Below are 20,837 nucleotides of genomic sequence, written 5' to 3'. Positions count from 1 at the left end.
GAAAGAAATCTAACATTGGGAGGGATGACCAAGTTTGGAATTGCTGAGCTCTGAAGTTCCTCCATCGTGAATTTGGCTTGGAGACGAGAGGTAACTTCTTGATCCTCCTCCATGGCATCTATCCTTTTCAAGTCGGCCTCCATCTCTTCCTCCATTGATGGCCCAAAGTGGTCAGCATCACTGTTTGCTCCTGGCCCCGGTGTCGGATGAGACAGCTGACTCTCCCCGACTGACTCTTGAGAAGACATCTTGCTCTAAATCTGCAGCAGAGACAACTCAAAACAAAATAGGAGATATTTGCGTGGTACGGTGGTCAAAGCCTTCGGGAGATTATGTAATGAATTTTTACCGACCAAAAGAAGTATCGTGCAAGAAAAGGGAGTCCGGAGGGCACACGAGGTTCCCACGAGGCAGGGGCGCGCCCAGATGGGTAGGGCGTGCCCTCCACCCTCGTGGACGCCTCGTGTCCTTTCCGGCCTACTTCTTATTTTTCTATTTTCTCAAATATTCCAAAATGGAGATAAATTGACATTAGAACTGTTTTGGAGTCGATTTACTTACCGTACCACATACACATTCCATTTCGGAGTCTGAAACGTTCTGGAAAGTGTCCCTTATGTACTCCTCTGAGGTTATGGTATTAATAACATTGGTTTCAACATTTATAGGATTACCTGAGATATAATGTTTGATTCTTTGACCGTTCACCACCCTCGGATTTGTGCCTTTGATTGGAACGATAGACCTCCTCGATATGTAAGGACCTTCCCATTTAGAGAGGAGTTTTCCTGCAAAAAATCTTAAACGAGAGTTGTATAACAGAACATAATCACCTACATTAAACTCACGCTTTTTATCATTTTGTCATGCCATATTTTAACTTTTTCTTTAAACAGTTTGGCATTTTCATAGGCCTGGGCTCTCCACTCATCAAGTGAGCTGATGTCAAATAGTCTCTTCTCACTGGCAAGTTTGAAATCATAATTGAGCTCTTTAATGGACCAATATGCCTTATGTTCTAGTTCGAGAGGTAAGTGACATGCTTTTCCATAAACCATTTTATACAGAGACATGCCCATAGGATTTTTATATGCAGTTCTATAGGCCCATAATGCATCATCAAGTTTCTTGGACCAATTCTTTCTAGACCTATTAACAGTCTTTTGCAAAATTAATTTAAGATCTCTATTACTCAGTTCTACTTGACCACTAGACTGTGGGTGGTATGGAGATGCAATTTGATGATTAACATCATACTTAGCAAGCATTTTACGAAAGGCACCATGAATAAAATGTGAACCACCATCAGTCATTAAGTATCTAGGGACTCCAAACCTCGGAAAAATAACTTCTTTAAGCATCTTAATAGAGGTGTTATGATCATCACTACTAGTTGGAATAGCTTCTACCCACTTAGTAATGTAATCAACAACAACTAAAATATGTGTGTACCCATTAGAGGAAGGAGACGATCCCATATAATCGAAGCCCCAAACATCAAAAGGTTCAATAACAAGTGAATAGTTCATAGGCATTTCTTGACGTCTACTAATATTACCAATTCTTTGACATTCATGATAAGATAAGGCAAACTTACGGGCATCTTTGGAAAGAGTAGGCCAATAAAAAACGGATTGCAATACCTTATGTGCAGTTCTATCTCCAGCATGGTGTCCTCCATAAGCCTCGGAGTGACACTTGCGTAGGATCTGTTCCTATTCATGCTTAGGGACACAACGTCTAATAACACCATCTACTCCTTCCTTATACAGGTGTGGGTCATCCCAGAAGTAATGTCTCAAATCATAGAAAAACTTTTTCTTTTGCTGGTATGTGAAACTAGGTGGTATAAATTTAGCAACAATGTAATTAGCATAATCAGCATACAATGGAGCAATACAAGAAGCATTTGTGAAAGCTAATTGTTCATCAGGAAAGCTATCATCTATAGGTAGTGGGTCATCAAGAACATTCTCTAACCTAGACAAGTTGTCTGCAATGGGGTTCTCAGCTCCCTTTCTATCAATAATATGCAAATCAAATTCTTGTAGCAAGAGAACCCATCTAATAAGTCTAGGTTTAGCATCTTTCTTTTCCGTAAGGTATTTAATAGCAGCATGATCAGTGTGAACAGTTACTTTGGAATCAACAATATAAGGTCTAAACTTATCACAAGCAAATACAAATACTAAAAATTCTTTTTCAGTAGTAGCATAATTTCTCTTGGCACTGTCTAGAGTTTTACTAGCATATTGGATAACATTTAATTTCTTATCAACTCTTTGTCCTAGAACAGCACCTACAACATAATCACTAGCATCACACATAATTTCAAAGGGTAAATTCCAATCAGGTGGCTGAACAATGGGTGCAGAAATCAAGGCTTTCTTAAGTATTTCAAATTCTTCTACAAATCATCATCAAAGATAAAAGGAAGATCTTTTTGTAAGAGATTAGTGAGAGGCCTAGAAATTTTTGAGAAGCCTTTAATGAACCTCCTATAAAAACCGGCATGACCAAGGAAACTTCTTATAGCTTTAATGTCCTTAGGATACGGCATCTTTTCAATAGCATCAACTTTAGCCTTATCAACTTCAATACCTCTTTCAGAAACTTTATGCACCAAGACAATACCTTCATTAACCATAAAGTGGCACTTCTCCCAATTCAAGACAAGATTAGTTTCTTCACATCTCTGTAAAAGTTGATCAAGGTTGCTTAAGCAATCATCAAAAGAAGTTCCATACGCGGAGAAATCAACCATGAAAACCTCAACAATCTTTTCACAAAAGTCAGAGAATATAGCAGTCATACATCTTTGAAAGGTAGCAGGTGCATTACATAAACCAAAAGGCAAATTTCTATAAGCAAAGGTACCAAAAGGGCAAGTAAAAGTGGTCTTTTACTGATCCTCTTTCGACATAGGTATTTGAGAGAAACCAGAATAACTGTCTAGAAAGCAAAAATGTGTATGTTTGGATAATCTTTCTAGCATTTGATCAATAAAACGTAAAGGGTAATGATCCTTTCTAGTAGCTTTATTTAATTTGCGGAATCAATTACCATTCTATAACCTGTAACAATTCTTTGTGGGATCAATTCGTCTTTATCATTAGGAACAACAGTTATACCTCCCATCTTAGGGACACAATGGATAGGACTTACCCACTGACTATCAGCAACAGGATAAATTATACCTGCCTCTAGAAGCTTTAGTATTTCATTTCTTACCACTTCTTTCATCTTAGGATTTAACCATCGTTGGTGATCAACAACTGGTTTACGTCTTTCTCCAATTTTATTTTGTGCTGGCATAGAGTGGGACTAATGCCCTTAAGATCATCAAGAGTATATCCAATAGCAGCACGATGCTTCTTCAGAGTTTTCAATAATTTCTCTTCTTCCTGCTCTGAAAGGTTAGCACTAATAATAACAGGATATATCTTCTTTCCATCAAGATAAGCATATTTAAGAGTATCAGCTAACGGTTTAAGCTCAAACACGAGATCACCCTTGGGTGGAGGAGGATCCCCTAGAATTTCAACAGGCAATTTGTGCTTCAAAATAGGTCCCTGTTTAAAGAATACTTCCTCTATTTCCCTTATTTTATTCATAAACATATCATTTTCATGGTCTAGCAAATATTGTTCTAAAGGATCATTAGGAGGCACGGCAATAGAAGCAAGATCAATGATTTCATCTTTACTGGGCAATTCTTTATTATGGGGTTGTCTACGAAATTTAGCAAAATTAAAATCATGAGACATATCCCCTAAACCAACAGAAACAATATCCTTTTTGCAGTCTATCTTAGCATTAACAGTATTCAAGAAGGGTCTACCAAATATAATGGGGCAAAGATCATCTTGTGGGGAACGAAGAACAAGAAAATCAGTAGGATATTTAACTTTCCCACACAAGACTTCAACATCTCTAACAATCCCAACTGGTGAAATAGTATATCTATTGGCAAGCTTAATTGTAACATCAATACCTTCTATCTCAGCAGGTGCAATATCATGCATAATTTATTCGTATAAAGAATGAGGTATTGCACTCGCACTAGCACCCATGTCACATAAGCCATGATAGCAACGATCTCCTATTTTAATAGAAACAATAGGCATGCCTACAACAGGTATATGTTTATCTTTAGTATCGAGTCTAGCAATTCTAGCAGCTTCATCACAGAAGTAAATAACATGCCCATCAATATTATCGACCAAGATATCTTTAACCATAGCAATACTAGGTTCAACTTTAATTTTCTCAGAGGGTGTAGGTGTTCTAGCATTACTCTTACGAACCATGGTTGAAGCTTTAGCATGATCCTTTATTCTAACATGGAAAGGTGGTTTCTCAATATAAGCGGTAGGAACAATAGGATCAACATTATAAGTGATAATCTTTTCTTCAACTTTAACAGGTTCGACTACTTTTACTTCAATGGGAGGATGATATTTAAACCACTTATCCTTAGGGAGATCAACATGAGTAGCAAATAATTCAAAGAAAGAAGCTACTATCTCAGAGTCAAGTCCATATTTAGTGCTAAATTCACGAAAAGCATCGGTATCCGTAAAAGATTTAACACAATCAAACTTAGGTGTTATACCTGACTCCTTACCTTCGTCGAGTTCCCAATCTTTAGAGTTGCGTTTAATTCTTTCCAATAAATCCCATTTGAATTCAATAGTCTTCATCATAAAAGAACCAGTACAAGAAGTATCGAGCATGGAGAGATTATTGAGAGAAAGCCGAGCATAAAAAATTTGAATAATAATTTCTCTTGAGAGCTCATGATTGGGGCATGAATATAACATTGACTTAAGCCTCCCCCAAGCTTGAGAGATACTTTCTCATTCGCGAGGCCAAAAATTATATATGTAATTACGATCACGATGAACCAGATGCATAGGATAAAACTTCTGATGAAATTCCAATTTCAATTGGTTGTAGTTCCATGATCCAATATCATCATATAGCCTAAACCATGTCAATGCCTTTCCCTTCAAAGATAAAGGGAAGACCTTCTTCTTGATAACATCCTCGGGCATACATGCAAGCTTAAATAATCCACAAACTTCATCCACATAGATTAGGTGCATATCGGGATGTAATGTTCCATCTCCTATAAAAGGATTAGTGTCGGTGTCAAAATCGGCGGATCTTGGGTAGGGGGTCCCGAACTGTGCGTCTAAGGAGGATGGTAATAGGAGGCAGGGGACACGATGTTTTACCCAGGTTCGGGCCCTCTTGATGGAGGTAAAACCCTACGTCCTGCTTGATTAATATTGATGATATGGGTAGTACAAGAGTAGATCTACCACGAGATCAAAGAGGCTAAACCCTAGAAGCTAGCCTATGGTATGATTGTATGTTGTCCTACGGACTAAAACCCTCCGGTTTATATAGACACCGGAGAGGGTTAGGGTTACACAAGGTCGGTTACAAAGGAGGAGATATACATATCTGTATTGCCTAGCTTGCCTTCCACGCCAAGTAGAGTCCCATCCGGACACAAGACGAAGTCTTCAATCTTGTATCTTCATAGTCCAACAGTCCGGCCAAAGGATATAATCCGGCTATCCGGATACCCCCTAATCTAGGACTCCCTCAGTAGCCCCCGAACCAGGCTTCAATGACAATGAGTCCGGCGCGCAGTATTGTCTTCGGCATTGCAAGGCGGGTTCTTCTCCATCTTCCGAATGTTTGTAAAGTAGTGTCCAGTCCCATAAATGTTTGGACCTCTTGGCTTATGTGCCCAATAAGGGCTGTCTCCCATGCGTCGAATGAATACGAGGCGCCATGGCATTTTTACACTCACCCCCCTAGCCAGATAAATAAATTGTCTATTAAAGGGATGGGGATCCTTAGATCCAATCATACCATCCTCCCCCGACGAGAATCCATCAGAGCATGTTTCGGGAAGATCCATTCCAGCATGGCCGACCTCCACAGCTCCTCCTCCTGCCCCCGTATCCCTAAGCCCGGTGATTGGGAGAGGTGTTCAGTCCCGCACAGTCAATTAGTCGAACTGCAGACTAAGGGATTTCTCCCTCCGGCGTATATGGTGCCCGTTCGAGCCGGGCTTGCCACCTACAATGGCGGGGAGCAAGCGGAGAGCTTTCACTGCCCCTCTATGGGGGAACGGGTCTGCCTTGTCCCCTATTTATTAAGAGGACTCGGATTTCCAATTCATCCATTCCTCCGCGGGCTCCTGGAGTTCTACGGCCTCTAATTACACAATTTCACCCCCGCCTCCATCCTACATATCGCTGGCTATGTTGCTCTCTGCGAGTTGTTCCTGGGCTGCGAGGCTGACTTCGAGCTGTGGAAAAGGCTATTTTGCCTCGTTCCTCGCACACAGAGGGGGTCACTTTATCAAGTGAGCGGAGCCGAAATATGGCGCATCGCCGATACCGGATACCTGTCCCGTACCTCAAAGAAGTCATCTGAAGACTGGCCTTTAGAATGGTTTTATATGGAGGACGTTCCCCTTCCGGACCCTGTTCGGCGGGGTCTTCCTGAGTTCAACAATGCTCCTCTGAAGAAACGCCGAAGTTGGCGCCCACGGAGCCCCCAGGTGGAGGACAATGGAGAAGTCCTCTATCTGATGAACCATATTAAAGCATTGGCTCGATCAGGATTAACAGTAATCGAAGTTATGTCGATTTGCATAATGCGGGGAGTGCAACCACTTCAATATCGTGGGCACCCCTTGTGGTGTTATAATGGGGCGGATGACGCCACCCACTGCGGACGTAAGGGTCCGTATGCTGCCGCTTTAGCGAAAATTCTATCCGAATTGTTCAAGGGTGAGGAAGAGGAGTTCACCCGCATCAAGCCACGGGATGGATTCTCCATGTACAATCCTCCAAGTTGGGTAAGTTATATCTCCCTGCTCCCATTTTTCCCGCATTCTTTGTCGTAAGTATTCACCTTGCCACTTTGCGGCAGGAACTGCGAAAAGCCATAAAGGAGGTCAGCAGCCCTTCTCCATAACCAGAGGACCCTGACCGGGCCCTCGACTCCGGACTCGAAGAAGATTCGGTTATATTCGTGGAGCTGATAGACCGGCAGTATTATCAGTTGAGCTACAACGATGCCATGGTGGCCATTACGGCCGACTATCCTGGACTGCTCCCTACATAGCATGTAAGAAAAACCAAAAATCCCAACTCCAAAACTAGGATCCCCTTTCAGACACTTTACCCACCACATACACATGGCATTTTTACAGGGAAGGCATTCGGGACGCCCTGCCGAACCCGCAGCAATGCGCCAACAGGAGGCACCGAGGCCGGGTAGGCCGAAAAAGAAGGCGGTTAGGACAGAGACGCCGATGCAAAGGTATAACAAACCCCGCTCCATGGTTGTCGTATTTCTCGAAATATAATGACGCCCATGTTTCTTTAACAGAAAAAACGCTCGCCGGAATATGTCCGGCGATGTTACTAATCACGCTTCCACCAGTCGGGCGCCAGGGCCGGACATAGAGGCGGAAACCGATATGGGGCGGGCGCCGGATAATCCCCCTACAGAGGATGCGGATAGATTATCTGCTACAAACTCATAAGTGGAAAGCGCCATGAATTATAGGTGTCACCTGGCCGTACTCCGTGACGCTTGTTTCTCACGAGAGGCCTTTGATGCCTTCAATTCTGGAGAGGCATACCTCCGAGCTGCTCAAGATGGTCTAGCCAGAGCCACGGATTAGTATGTAAAGGATGTATGGGTAAGTAAATCTGACGATTTATATGTATCAGTAGCCCCTGAGACTTGAAACAGTTAGCAGAACTGATTTAAGGATCATCTTTATTGTGCAGGTTCTTACAGAGAAGAATACTAGGCTAACACAGGAGCTAGAGGAATGCAAGACCCAACTGCGGGCTGTTGTGGCCGCATTGCAGGAACCGAAAAAGTCACCTGCTGGTAACATTTACTTTAAAGAGTGATGGTTACCATATAATGTGCGGCATGGCTGCAGATCTAACAACAGATGTTGTAGATGAATCCGGAGAAAATCTGGAGGACCAGCATGTTATGCGACAGCTAGAGGCTGGCAAACGCGTGCTGACTGAGGTTAGGTGGGAGAAAAACAATCTCCAAGATGCCAATATTAAGCTGAGCGTGGAACTAAAAGACGTTCGGGGCCAGCTTGCAGACTCCGAGAAGGAGAATAAGCGGCTTCGGCGCGGCATTTTCAGTAAGTGCTTGAACGAATCCTTGTAAAGGAGTTCGGCGAAGAAGCTGACTAACAGCGTTATGTCTGTAGGTATGCTGACGGGTCGTCCCGCAGAGGAAATGCCCGGGTCTGCGGATGATTTTCTATCCGAGCTGTCACATCTGCACGAACAAGTTTGGCGGGTGATGCAAGGTGTTGCCCAGGCCTTGTGGCCATCCGTCTCCCTGCCACAGGGCGTTGCAGAGCTTACGGAGAAGCTCAAGGGAGCACGGCGGCGCTTCCGATTATGGAAGATATCGGCCTGCCGACAGGGTGCCAGAGAAGCCTAGGCCATGGTGAAGACGCGGTATGCCAAGGCAGACCCAAATCACATGGCTGAGGTCAGACCTATGGGGCCTGATGGAAAAGAGATCCCCGTTAGCTTAGTTTATGGGCAAGTAGAATTAGCCGCAAAGTATTCCCAACAGGATTGTAAGCTAGACCGCCTGTTGGATGGTATAGAAGAGGAATTTAGTCAGTCTGCATGACTATGTAATTAAAGTGACATGTATAATGCCTTCTAGCGGGATTGTAGATCATTTGTCTTGGCGGACCTTTTCGCTTCAACCTCGGGACCCGATAGTCTGGAGTGTATCCGAATACCCGCTCAGTTATATAAGAATCGGGGTATGCGTGGAGACCAGGCGTAGGGGTCATTAGTGCTTGAACAGACAAGTGCCCAACTAGTTATGTTATATTACATGGGTAGTAAGAAACATCTTCTAGGGAGAATAGTTCCGTTAAGGGTTCCTTTCCCTGGGTAAGCATGCCCTAAAGTGCATGTCCGGACTGCGATAGGAAACGCAGGAAAAACATCTGGGGGCAGATATGGACAATAAATAAAAATCATCTTTTGTTCATCGACCGAATATTCCCTTAAGAACGCTAGCTTTCGGCTTCACCCAGTCTGAGGTACACATCCGGCTGACCCGGCAGTAACAATCGCAGAGGTGCTCCCCTTATGCCCTAGCCGAATTAACGGGAACGTAGGGCATAAATACAAGAGCCAGGCAACCCAGCTTGGCCAAAACTTAAGTCATATCGATGCATATAATGGAAAAAAAGGTACATGCGGAAGCATGACACATGTGCGGGGCCTGAGGCCCAGATAAATAATTAAGCTTCTGTGAAAGAAGCCCCCAGGTATGATGAGCCCGGCTAGCGCATCTATAATGTGCAAGCGAGGCACAAGTTGGCCCTTGAAGGCCTAGAGAAAGTATAAAAGAAAGGAAAAAAGAAAAACAAGATAGATAATGTATATGCAAAAAATGGACAAAGGGAGGGGACGAACATAGAGTCCGGAGCTAGGCGTAGAATCTTCGAAGCCTGGCCGCGTTCCATGGGTTCGGCTCGAGTCGACTAGTCGATGCATCCAGCAGGCAGTACGCTCCATCAGTCAGAATTTGGTCAATAATGAAGGGACCTTCCCACTTGGGCTCGAGCTTGTTCTTTGTCTTATCCGGCAGGCGTAGAACTAGTTCACCAACGTTATAAGTTTTGGCCCGTACTTCTCTGCTTTGGTATCTGTGAGCCTGTTGCTGATAAAATGCGGAACGGGCTTTGGCTACATCGCGCTCCTCCTCCAGGGTATCCAGACTGTCCTGCCGATCAAGCTCGGCTTCTCTTTCTTCGTACATGCGCACTCGAGGTGTGTCATGAATTATGTCACAGGGCAAGACTGCCTCTGCGCCATACACCATAAAGAAGGGTGTATATCCGGTACTACGATTCGGCGGGGTCCGCAGCCCCCAGAGTACGAAGTTGAGCTCCTCTACCCAGTGCATGTTAGACTCCGTTAAGGAACGCACTAATCTGGGTTTAATGCCGCTCATTATAAGGCCGTTTGCTCGCTCGACTTGACCGTTGGTTTGTGGGTGATAGACTGAAGCATAATCGAGCTTGATGCCCATTTTGCTGCACCAGAGTTTTACCTCATCAGCCGTGAAATTCGTGCCGTTCTCAGTGATGATGCTGTGGGGGATGCCATAACGGTGTATGATCCCAGATATAAAGTCTATCACCGGTCCGGATTCGGCTGTTTTAACAGGTTTGGCCTCTATCCATTTGGTGAATTTATCCACCATGACCAGTAAGTATTTTTTCTTGTGGGTTCCCCCTTTAAGGGGTCCAACCATGTCAAGCCCCCAGACCGCAAAGGGCCATGTAATGGGGGATTGTTTGGAGGGCGGTGGGTGGCATGTGGCTTTGATTTGCAAAGAGCTGGCAACCGGCGCAATGTTGGACCAAGTCCTGTGCGTCTGCCCGGGCCGTTGGCCAATAGAATCCTGTACGGAAGGCCTTGCTTACAAGGGCCCGGGCTGCGGCGTGATGACCGCCGAGTCCGGCGTGAATTTCTGCCAAAAGATTCCGCCCTTCCTCTTCGGAGATGCACCTTTGAAGGACTCCGGTAGTACTTTTTTGTACAATTCTCCCCCATGGACCCTGTAGGCCTTGGATCGCCGCACTATGCAGCGTGCCTCATTTTGGTCCTCCGAAAGTTCCTGTCTAGTTAAGTAGGCCAGGAATGGTTCTGTCCACGGGGTAATAATGGCCATTATTTCGTGGGCTGAAGGTGTTGTTTCGGTGGCAGAGCCTCCGATTGTGTCAGAGAGTTCGGTATCGGGTATTTTGGCCGGGTCTGGACTGTTGTTACCGGTGTCCATACCCATACTACGGATGGCTTGAACAGCTTCTCCAAAATATGTTGGGGGGACCGCATCGCGTTTTGCGCCAATGCGGGCGAGGATATCCGCTGCCTGATTGTTTTCCCGAGCCACATGGTGAAATTCGAGCCCCTCGAACCGAGCTGACATTTTTAGGACGGCGTTTCGATAGGCCGCCATTTTCGGATCCTTGGCGTCAAAGTCTCCATTTATTTGGGATATTGCGAGGTTTGAATCCCCACGCACCTCCAGGCGTTGAATGCCCATGGAGACTGCCATCCGAAGACCATGCAACAGAGCTTCGTATTCGGCTGCATTGTTGGAGTAAGTATACAATATTTGCAGTAGGTACTGAACGGTATCTCTAGTTGGGGACGTCAGGACGACGCCAGCCCCTAGACCGGCCAGCATTTTAGAACCGTTGAAGTGCATGATCCAGTTGGAGTATGCGCCGTACTCTTTAGGGAGTTCGGCCTTCGTCCATTTAGCGACAAAGTCGGCCAATACTTGCGATTTAATGGCTCATCGAGGTTTGTATGTTATGTCGAACAGGAGGGCTCAATGGCCCATTTGGCAATCCGACCCGTAGCGTCGCGGTTTCGAGGCTACTATAATCGAACACTCTTGAAAGTAGTGTCGCAGCTTCCGCGATGCCGTGAATACCGCATATGCTATGTTTTGATAATGTGGGTACCGTGATTTGCATGGAGTGAGGACAGTGGATACATAGTATACCGGCTTTTGAAGGGGGAATTTATGTCAGTCCGCTTCTCGTTTGACAACAAGCACCGCGCTTACAACTTGATGAGTTGCCGCAATGTACAATAGCATTGGTTCGCCGATGTTTGGCGCGGCCAGGATTGGGTTGGTTGCCAAGATGGCCTTTATTTCTTCCAATCCGGCTGTCGTCGCGTCCGTCCACTCGAAGTGTTCGGTGCGCCTAAGGAGGCGATAAAGGGGTAAAGCCTTTTCTTCTAAGCGGGAGATAAAGCGGCTTAGAGCCGCCACGCATCCAGTTAACTTCTGGATTTGTTTGAGGTCTGTTGGGGTAGCCAACTGTGACAAAGCTCAGATTCTGGCCGGATTAGCTTCAATACCTCTACTGGAGACAATGAAACCCAGGAGCTTTCCGGCTGGTACGCCAAAAACGCATTTTTCCGGATTGAGCTTGATGTCGTATGTTCGGAGGTTGTCGAATGTGAGCCTCAAGTCGTCTATCAAAGAGTCGACGTGTTTGGTTTTGACAACCACATTGTCTACGTATGCCTCTACTGTTTTGCCGATTTGTTTCTCCAGACATGTCTGAATCATGCGCTGATATGTTGTGCCGGCGTTTTTGAGCCCAAAAGGCATTATGTTAAAACAGAAGGGACCGTATGGTGTGATGAATGCCGTTGCGGCTTGGTCGGATTCCGTCATCTTGATTTGGTGGTAACCGGAGTATGCATCGAGGAAACACAATGACTCGTGTCCTGCGGTAGCGTTAATAATTTGATTGATGCGGGGGAGGGGGAAGGGATCCTTTGGGCAAGCTTTATTGAGGTCCTTGAAATCGACACAAAGGCGCCAGGATTTATCCTTCTTTGGTACCATCACCAGGTTTGCTAGCCAGTCCAGGTGTTTTATTTCTCTGATGAATCCGGCCTCCAATAACTTGGCTAGTTCCTCTCCCATGGCCTGTCTCTTAGGTTCGGAGAAACACCGAAGAGCTTGCTTGACCGACTTGAATCCCTTTAGGATATTGAGGCTATGCTCGGCCAGCCTGCGTGGGATTCCTGGCATGTCTGAGGGATGCCAGGCGAATATGTCCCAATTCTCGCGCAGGAACTCTCGTAGTGCGGCGTCCACGGCGGGGTTTAACTGCGCCCCGATGGAGGTTGTTTTTGTAGGGTCCGTTGGGTGGACTTCGAATTTCACTATTTCATCCGCTGGTTTAAAAGAGGTGGACTTGGATCTCTTGTAGAGTATCACCTCGTCCCTGTCCACTGTAGAGCGTAACATGGTTAATTCCATGGCCGAGAGGGCTTCGGATAATGCCTCGAGGGCCAGTGCGGCTGTTTTGTTTTCGGTGTGGAGTGCTGTGTCCGGATCACTGGCGAGAGTGATGATTCCGTTGGGCCCGGGCATTTTGAGCTTCATGTACCCGTAATGGGGTATGGCTTGAAAGATTGTGAACGCCTCCCGTCCTAAAAGAGCGTGATAACCACTGCTGAACGGGGCCACTTGGAATGTAATTTCTTTGGACCTATAATTATCCGGCGTGCCAAATACCACATCTAGTGTGATTTTCCCAGCACAGCGTGCTTGCCGACTGGGGATAATTCCTCTAAAGGTTGTGCTACTTTGCTCGATGCGGTTCCAGTCTATTTCCATCTTTTGAAGAGTTTCCTCATAGATGAGGTTTAATCCGCTGCCGCCGTCCATGAGTACTTTGGTGAGTCGAAAGCCGTCCATGATTGGATTGAGGACTAGTGCGACTGGTGCTCGGGCTGTTCGGAATTTAGGTTCGTCACTGGCATTGAAGGTAATAGCCGTGTCACTCCATGGATTTATTGCTGCTACATGGCAGATTTCGGCCATGCTGCGGAGTGTTCGCTTGCACCTATTATTTGATGCGAATGTCTCAAAGACTATTGACACCGTATTGTTATCCACGGGATGGTGCTCTATGGTATTTGGGATAAGAAGATCCTCAGCACTTTTGGCCACCTGCCGGAGTATCCAACATGCTCTAAGGTTGTGCGTTGGTATTGTATCCGCTGTACTATGAATTTTGCAGGGTCCGTTGAGCCATCCCTCCAGTACGGTTCCATGCCCTGTGGAGGGTTTTGTTTCTTTACAACTAGCTCGGGTGTCTTATTATAGTGCACCCTTTTACTTCGGACTGGGTGTATATTTAGAGCCGGATTATCCCAAAATTTCGTTTCGGTTTTCCAGGCGCTTTCCATCGCACAGTACTTTCGTACTATGGGCGCCAAGTCAGCGAAGTGTGATATGTCACGGCGACTTAAGGCGTTAAGGATTCCCTTGTCCGTGCAATTATTGCAGAAAAGTGAGACTGCATCTTCCTCGCGACAGTCCTTAACCTTGTTCAATACAAGAAGGAATCTGGCCCAATAATGATGTATTGTTTCATGGGGCTCTTGCCTGATGTGGGAAAGATCGTTTATGTCTGGGTGGGTGGGTGGATTTGAGTCCGAATTCCTACCCGATCTGAGACCCAGGGGCCGAGGAGTTTCCAATCTTGGAAGTTCGGGTTCTGGAGTGTTACCCGATGAATTTGGCCCGCTACCTGATTCTAGGTTCAGGGCTTGGGTGATGTCCTCCCGTAAGCGGGTATCCGTCTCGGAGAGCTCAGGAATCCGTACATAGTTAGTCCTCAAAATAGAGGAAGAGTTGCCGCATTGTTCCTCCACCACCGCAACGTGATGGGTGACCGGTGGAGAGTTAATCTCCCTTTGATCGGGTTTAAGCCCAATCCAATCATAGTCCGTAGCGACTCCCAAGGCGGCGATGCGATCCAAGAGTTCGTTTAGGGAAGAGAACTCCATTGGATCCATCTGCTCGGCGACTTCCGAGCCGACGTGGAGGCTGTTTTTTGATGACCCGAGGAGTCATCGTCGGTGCGGCGGCCGAACGGGCAGTCATGACGAAACTGCCTAGCCGGAGAGTTTGGCCGACAACCAGAGCTCCCCCGGCGGTAATGTTGCTTTTAACAACAAGATGAGGCATCCTTCCTTACGGCGACGTCACAGAGGAACTCTCAATGAAAGCACCAATGTCGGTGTCAAAACCGGCGGATCTCGGGTAGGGGGTCCCGAACTGTGCGTCTAAGGCGGATGGTAACAGGAGGCAGGGGACACGATGTTTTACCCAGGTTCGGGCCCTCTTGATGGAGGTAAAACCCTACGTCCTGCTTGATTAATATTGATGATATGGGTAGTACAAGAGTAGATCTACCACGAGATCAGAGAGGCTAAACCCTAGAAGCTAGCCTATGGTATGATTGTATGTTGTCCTACGGACTAAAACCCTCCGGTTTATATAGACACCGGAGAGGGTTAGGGTTACACAAGGTTGGTTACAAAGGAGGAGATATACATATCCGTATTGCCTAGCTTGCCTTCCACGCCAAGTAGAGTCCCATCCGGACACGAGACGAAGTCTTCAATCTTGTATCTTCATAGTCCAACAGTCCGGCCAAAGGATATAATCCGGCTGTCCGGATACCCCCTAAGCTAGGACTCCCTCAATTAGCTAGCAGTTTCTCTATCATACCCGAAGGAATTTCAAAGTAAATGTTTTCAGTAGGTTCAGTAGGTTGACGAGCAACTCTTTGCTCTACTGGTCAGAGTGAAGATACCCCGAACAAGCCCCTTAAAGGATTGTTTTCCATAGTAACAAGTGACAGTAAATTTCAGCACACTATATAAATTTTTCCTTACCAAAGGCGCTTCACTCCCCGGCAACGGTGCCAGAAAAGTGTCTTGATGACCCACAAGTATAGGGGATCTATCATAGTCCTTTCGATAAGTAAGAGTGTCGAACCCAACGAGGAGCAGAAGGAAATGACAAGCGGTTTTCAGTAAGTTATTCTCTGCAAGCACTGAAATTATCTGTAACAGATATTTTGTGATAAGGTACTTCATAGCGGCTAACAAGTAATAAAATTAAACAAGGTGCATCAAGGTGTCCCAATCTTTTTTGTAGCAAAGGACAAGCCTGCACAAACTCTTATATAAAGGAAAGCGCCCCCGAGTACACATGGGAATTATTATCAAGCTAGTTTTCATCATGCTCATATGATTTGCGTTCGTTACTTTGATAATTTGATATGTGGGTGTACCGGTGCTTGGTTACAGCCCTTCCTTGGACAAGCATCCCACTTATGATTAACCCCCTTCGCAAGCATCCACAACTACGAAAGAAGAATTAAGCTAAACCTAACCATATCATGAAACATATGGATCCAAATTAGCCCCTTACGAAGCAATGCATAAACTATAATTTAAGCTTCTGTCACTCTAGCAACCCATCATCTACTTATTACTTCACAATGCCTTCCCCTGGGCCCAAACAATGGTGAAGTTTCATGTAGTCGACGTTCACATAACACCACTAGAGGAAAGACAACATACATCTCATCAAAATATTGAACGAATACCAAATTCACATGACTACTTATAGCAAGACTTCTCCCATGTCCTCAGGAACAAACGTAACTACTCAAAAATCATATTCATGTTCATAATCAGAGGGGTATTAATATGCATAAAGGATCTGAACATATAATCTTCCACCGAATAAACCAACTAGCATCAACTACAAGGAGTAATCAACACTACTAGCAACCCACATGTACCAATCTGAGGTTTTGAGACAAAGATCGGATACAAGAGATGAACTAGAGTTCGAGAGGAGATGGTGCTGGTAAAGATGATGGAGATTGACCCCCTCCCGATGAGAGGATCGATGGTGATGACGATGGTGACGGTTTCCCCCTCCCGGAGGGATGTTTCCCCGGCAGAACAGCTCCACCGGAGCCCTAGATTGGTTCCACCAAGGTTCTGCCTCGAGACGGCAGCGCTTCGTCCCGAAAGCTTCCTTCTGATTTTTTTTCCAGGGGGAAAGACACCTTATACCAGAAGATGGGCATCGGGGGCCTGCCAGGTGGCCCACGAGGTAGGGGCGGGCCCAGGGGGTAGGGCACGCCCCCCACCCTCGTGGACGGTGGTTGTCTCCCCTCTGGTGCTTCCTTCGCCCAATAGTTTTAATATATTCCCAAACTGACTTTCATGGAGTTTCAGGACTTTTGGAGTTGTGCAGAATAGATCTCTAATATTTGCTCCTTTTCCAGCCCAGAATTCCAGCTGCCGGCATTCTCCCTCTTCATGTAAACCTTGTAAAACAAGAGAGAAAAGGCATAAGTCGTGTGACATAATGTGTAATAACAGCACATAATGCAATAAATATCGATATAAAAGGATGATGCAAAATGGGCGTATCACATGTGTGAACAACGAATGATTAAACCTTGCATGCAACGTTTTGACAAAGCATTGACTTATGAACATGTGAATGTGAGGGACTCCAACCTCGTGCATGCATGCAACAGTCACACGTACACATGGACGCAAAAACGCACGCGTCGCCCTAATGCATGCATGTCCGAGCACACGACGGAACACACACGGTCACACTCAAGCTCAACCTACACGTGCATGCACACACATACTCAGCCAGGGTGAGCTAGTGACCGTATAAACACCAGGAAATGCATATATTGAGCGCAATGAGCGTATTATGAATTCCACTGGCCATATTTTTACAAATATACAGTGACAGACAGTGTATTTATCTCGTTTGAAATTAAGACATATTAACCAGAAAGGAGGCAGTATGGACTAGCATTACTTTGTTGTGTCCCGTCAACTTGCCGAATGAGGAGAAGGTTGCAGGACAGGAGAAGCTTGCGCGTGGTAGCTCATGGGACAAGGAGGAACTTTTGACTAATGCAAGCTCTCCCTCGCTCAGGCGGTGGACGTGCAACAGTTAATTCGGTGTCACATTGCCAGAAGCATACATTATACTAGTACTATTATTTTTCGACTTCCCGAAGAGGCGAACAGCTAAGCGCAAAGTTTACTAGTACTAGTACTACTACTATAGAGGTATGTACTATACTAATAGGAACGGGATGGAGGAGCATTTGCACTCTTATTATATTTTAAAAATGTGATAAAGCAATCTTCAACACATTTGGTTCTCTTCGAGGGTTCTCACATGTGATAATGGAATTTGATTGCATGGAACACTCGCCACAATTCTCGCTTAATTCTGGCTCATATCCTGTTACAAATAGGAGCGCTCGGTAATATTTCCTCTTTTTTGTTATTCAACATGTAAACAGGCCAGCAAACCTTGTGGCGCATCTTTGTGCGAACCGTGCTTGATGCACTTTGAATGTGGCCAAGAGCTGGCTTGATGAAACACCTCGCTTCCATCTTCTTTTTTTGCGGGGTACCTCGCTTCCTAGTGACTAGTCTCTTGGCTGGTCATTCTAAGAATGCTTATATATGAATAAAGCTCTCTCATTTACCCGCAAAATAGATTAAGCCATATTAACCGGAAAGGAGGGAGTATGAACTAGCACTACTTTTTGGTGTGTCCTGTCAACTCGCAGAACGAGGAGAAGCTTGCAGGACAAGGTGAAGCTCGCTTATGCCTTTTGACTAATGCAACCTACCCTCGCCCAGGCGGTGGGCATGCATCAGTTCATTCGGTGTCAGATTGTCAGAGGCATACACTATAGTACCCAACATGCGGAGTACCATCATTGTTCGACTTCACGAAGAGGCGAAGAGCCAAGCGCAAGGTTTAGTAGTACGAGTAGTACTACTACTAGAACCGCATGGTGGACCATCTGTACTCTTATTTTATTTTAATCTCTGATAAAGTACACATTTATTCGGGAGAAGGGCAGAAAACGACAGCCCAATAGTACAGTATTAAAAAACACCGAACATGTAATGATGATATCAATCAACCATGCTCGAATATATCTTGGCCTCCGTGCGAGCCCGTCTGTGTGTTCTCGCTCCACGTCTCTCTCAACGAACGGCGGGTTCGCCATTTTGCCATCAATTGAGATTGGTTTGCTCACACTCCGGGCCCACATGTCAGTGATATGCCAAGAGGAGGTGTGTTGACCGACTGGCCATACGCGTACCTGGTTTTGTACCTTCATACTACTCCTCCCTCCGTCACAGTTTACAGGGCGCGCTTCATTCTGATGCATTTCTCTCAATGCATTTCCACCACCAGAGAGACTTTAGACGCGTTTAGTTTAATGCTCAATTAATTAGGGCATGCTAACCGCAATCTAGTCCACAATTTTCTCTCGATGTACTACGGAGTGGAGTAAGTGCATGCATGTGTGTACCCGGGGTGGAAGCACTGGATGCATGTGTGTGCGCATTATTTCCTCTAGTAATAGACGTCGTGCTATCACTACCAATGCTATTTTTAAGGCTGATCGCTAGTCGCCTTGGTCCCAGAGATTTTTTTTGAAGTGCACTCTATAAACAGTGATAGATGGAGTAGTATGAGCGGATTCAAAGAAAAGCGTATTGATGGTTGCTTCTTCCAAGCAACTTACAGTGGGAAAGGTGGGGCTTATGATTTGACTGCTCATTACTCACTATTAATGCAGCGCAACGACCGGGTTGAGTCTCCCATGCGGTTGTGCACTACTCCCTCGGTTCTTAAATATACTCCAGAGTATTTGTCTTTCTAGATATTTCAACGAGTGACTACATACAAAGCAAAATGAGTGAATCTACACTCTAAAATATGCCCATTTGAAATTTGTAAAAAGATAAATATTTAGGAACGGAGGAGTATAATTTTGTGCATGGCACATGGACCCGGATGCTTAAGAGTCTTCTGGCAATGCTATCAAGCTTCCAGCATTTTGTTTACATAATTGACGTACTATACAAATAATTTTCCAGCGACATGAAATTGTACAATGCTCTGAGCTTTCAGCTTTTGTTTCGTGTGTCTTGCCATCGATGCTCTTTGGAAACAATTAAAAACTAACTTCCTTGCTAATGCATCACAATTATTAGCAGATCAGAGCTAATATTTACATCACAACTGAGACAAATTTGTGAGAAGGTGTTAAATTAAAATTGATCCATGCTTTCATTGGCAGCAACGTCCCCCCAGCTCTGTCTAAATCAACAAGGCATGTTGGGGAAAAAGTAGCTGTCTAGAGCATGCAACATCCCGATCATTTTGTGCAGTTCCACTAAAATAGAGTTGAGCTTCCCTGTTCCAAAGATATTAAGTGTGATTACGATAATAGAGGACTGCTGATGAAACAATAAACACACAAATAGAAGCCGGTCACCTTTGCAGTCTCTCTTAAGACTAACTAGATGCAGAAGATTAAGCAAATAGTTGGAGAAGATTAGGCTCGGAGTTGGATGAGGAGGATAGAGCAAAACCAATCTCCCTTTGTGCAGTCGCACTGAAATGTAGAGACGTTGCCCGTGTGACATTTTAGTACAACTGCACTAAACACTCTTAAGAAAAAAGTGATTTGTGCAGTTCACCAAAAGGTCGCAATAGCAACGAGGTGAAATGGATAGCCCTATTTGCAAAAAAAGAGGTAGAAAGGAAACAATTACTGGCCAATAACAGTTGATGACACATACAACGACAAAAAAGAAGCATATTCCTTGTCCTAAGGGAAGATAACAACATGGTTGTGTTTGTCTAAAACGGTGTGAGGATGAGATTGCAATATGAAAAGTATGCCAGACGAGCTACATTTTGGGCAAAGAACTATGGAAGATCCACATGCAAGATTTTCCACGTGAAGTGGCGTGGGAAGATGGGCAGTGGAGCAAGGCCGGAGGGGATACCTGGGGGTCGTCGGGATGTAACTAGGTGAGCGGCGGTGGGCGGGGTCTACCCATACTGCGGCAGCAAGCAGGTGGCGTAGGCCCTATCGCGTCGGAGCTTGGTCAGAGAGAACGACGGGTACTGTAGATCGGGACGTGCTGCATCGGCGCCGTCGAATGAAGAAACGATGCACATCCTCCCTTTCCGCCGGCGGACGAGATGCGGCCGAATCAGTGACCAACAGTGGGAGAAAGAGAGGCCGCCGCCGCCTTGTGTGAGATACTCTGAAGAGAGACAAACCCAGGCAGGCAGGCTCCATTGTATATAGTGGAGCGGACTACCTTTTTCTCCATAAAAATCGTTTTATATTCTGCGTACGTGACATTGACCGATATAACTTTTATCCAACGCATCAAATCGAACTTTGTTTCATGCACGCGTGGTACACGACTGCCGTAGGTAAACAACCGCTACACACATTCAAACTAGCACGTGGGCTGCCATTTTCGTACAGAAATGAGCTCCACCATGTACCC

The sequence above is a fragment of the Triticum urartu genome, chromosome 3 (genome assembly GCF_003073215.2).
Source record: "Triticum urartu cultivar G1812 chromosome 3, Tu2.1, whole genome shotgun sequence".
Taxonomy (NCBI): Eukaryota; Viridiplantae; Streptophyta; class Magnoliopsida; order Poales; family Poaceae; genus Triticum; species Triticum urartu.
The sequence above is the reverse complement of the archived record's forward strand: the minus strand, read 5'-3'. Positions refer to the sequence as shown.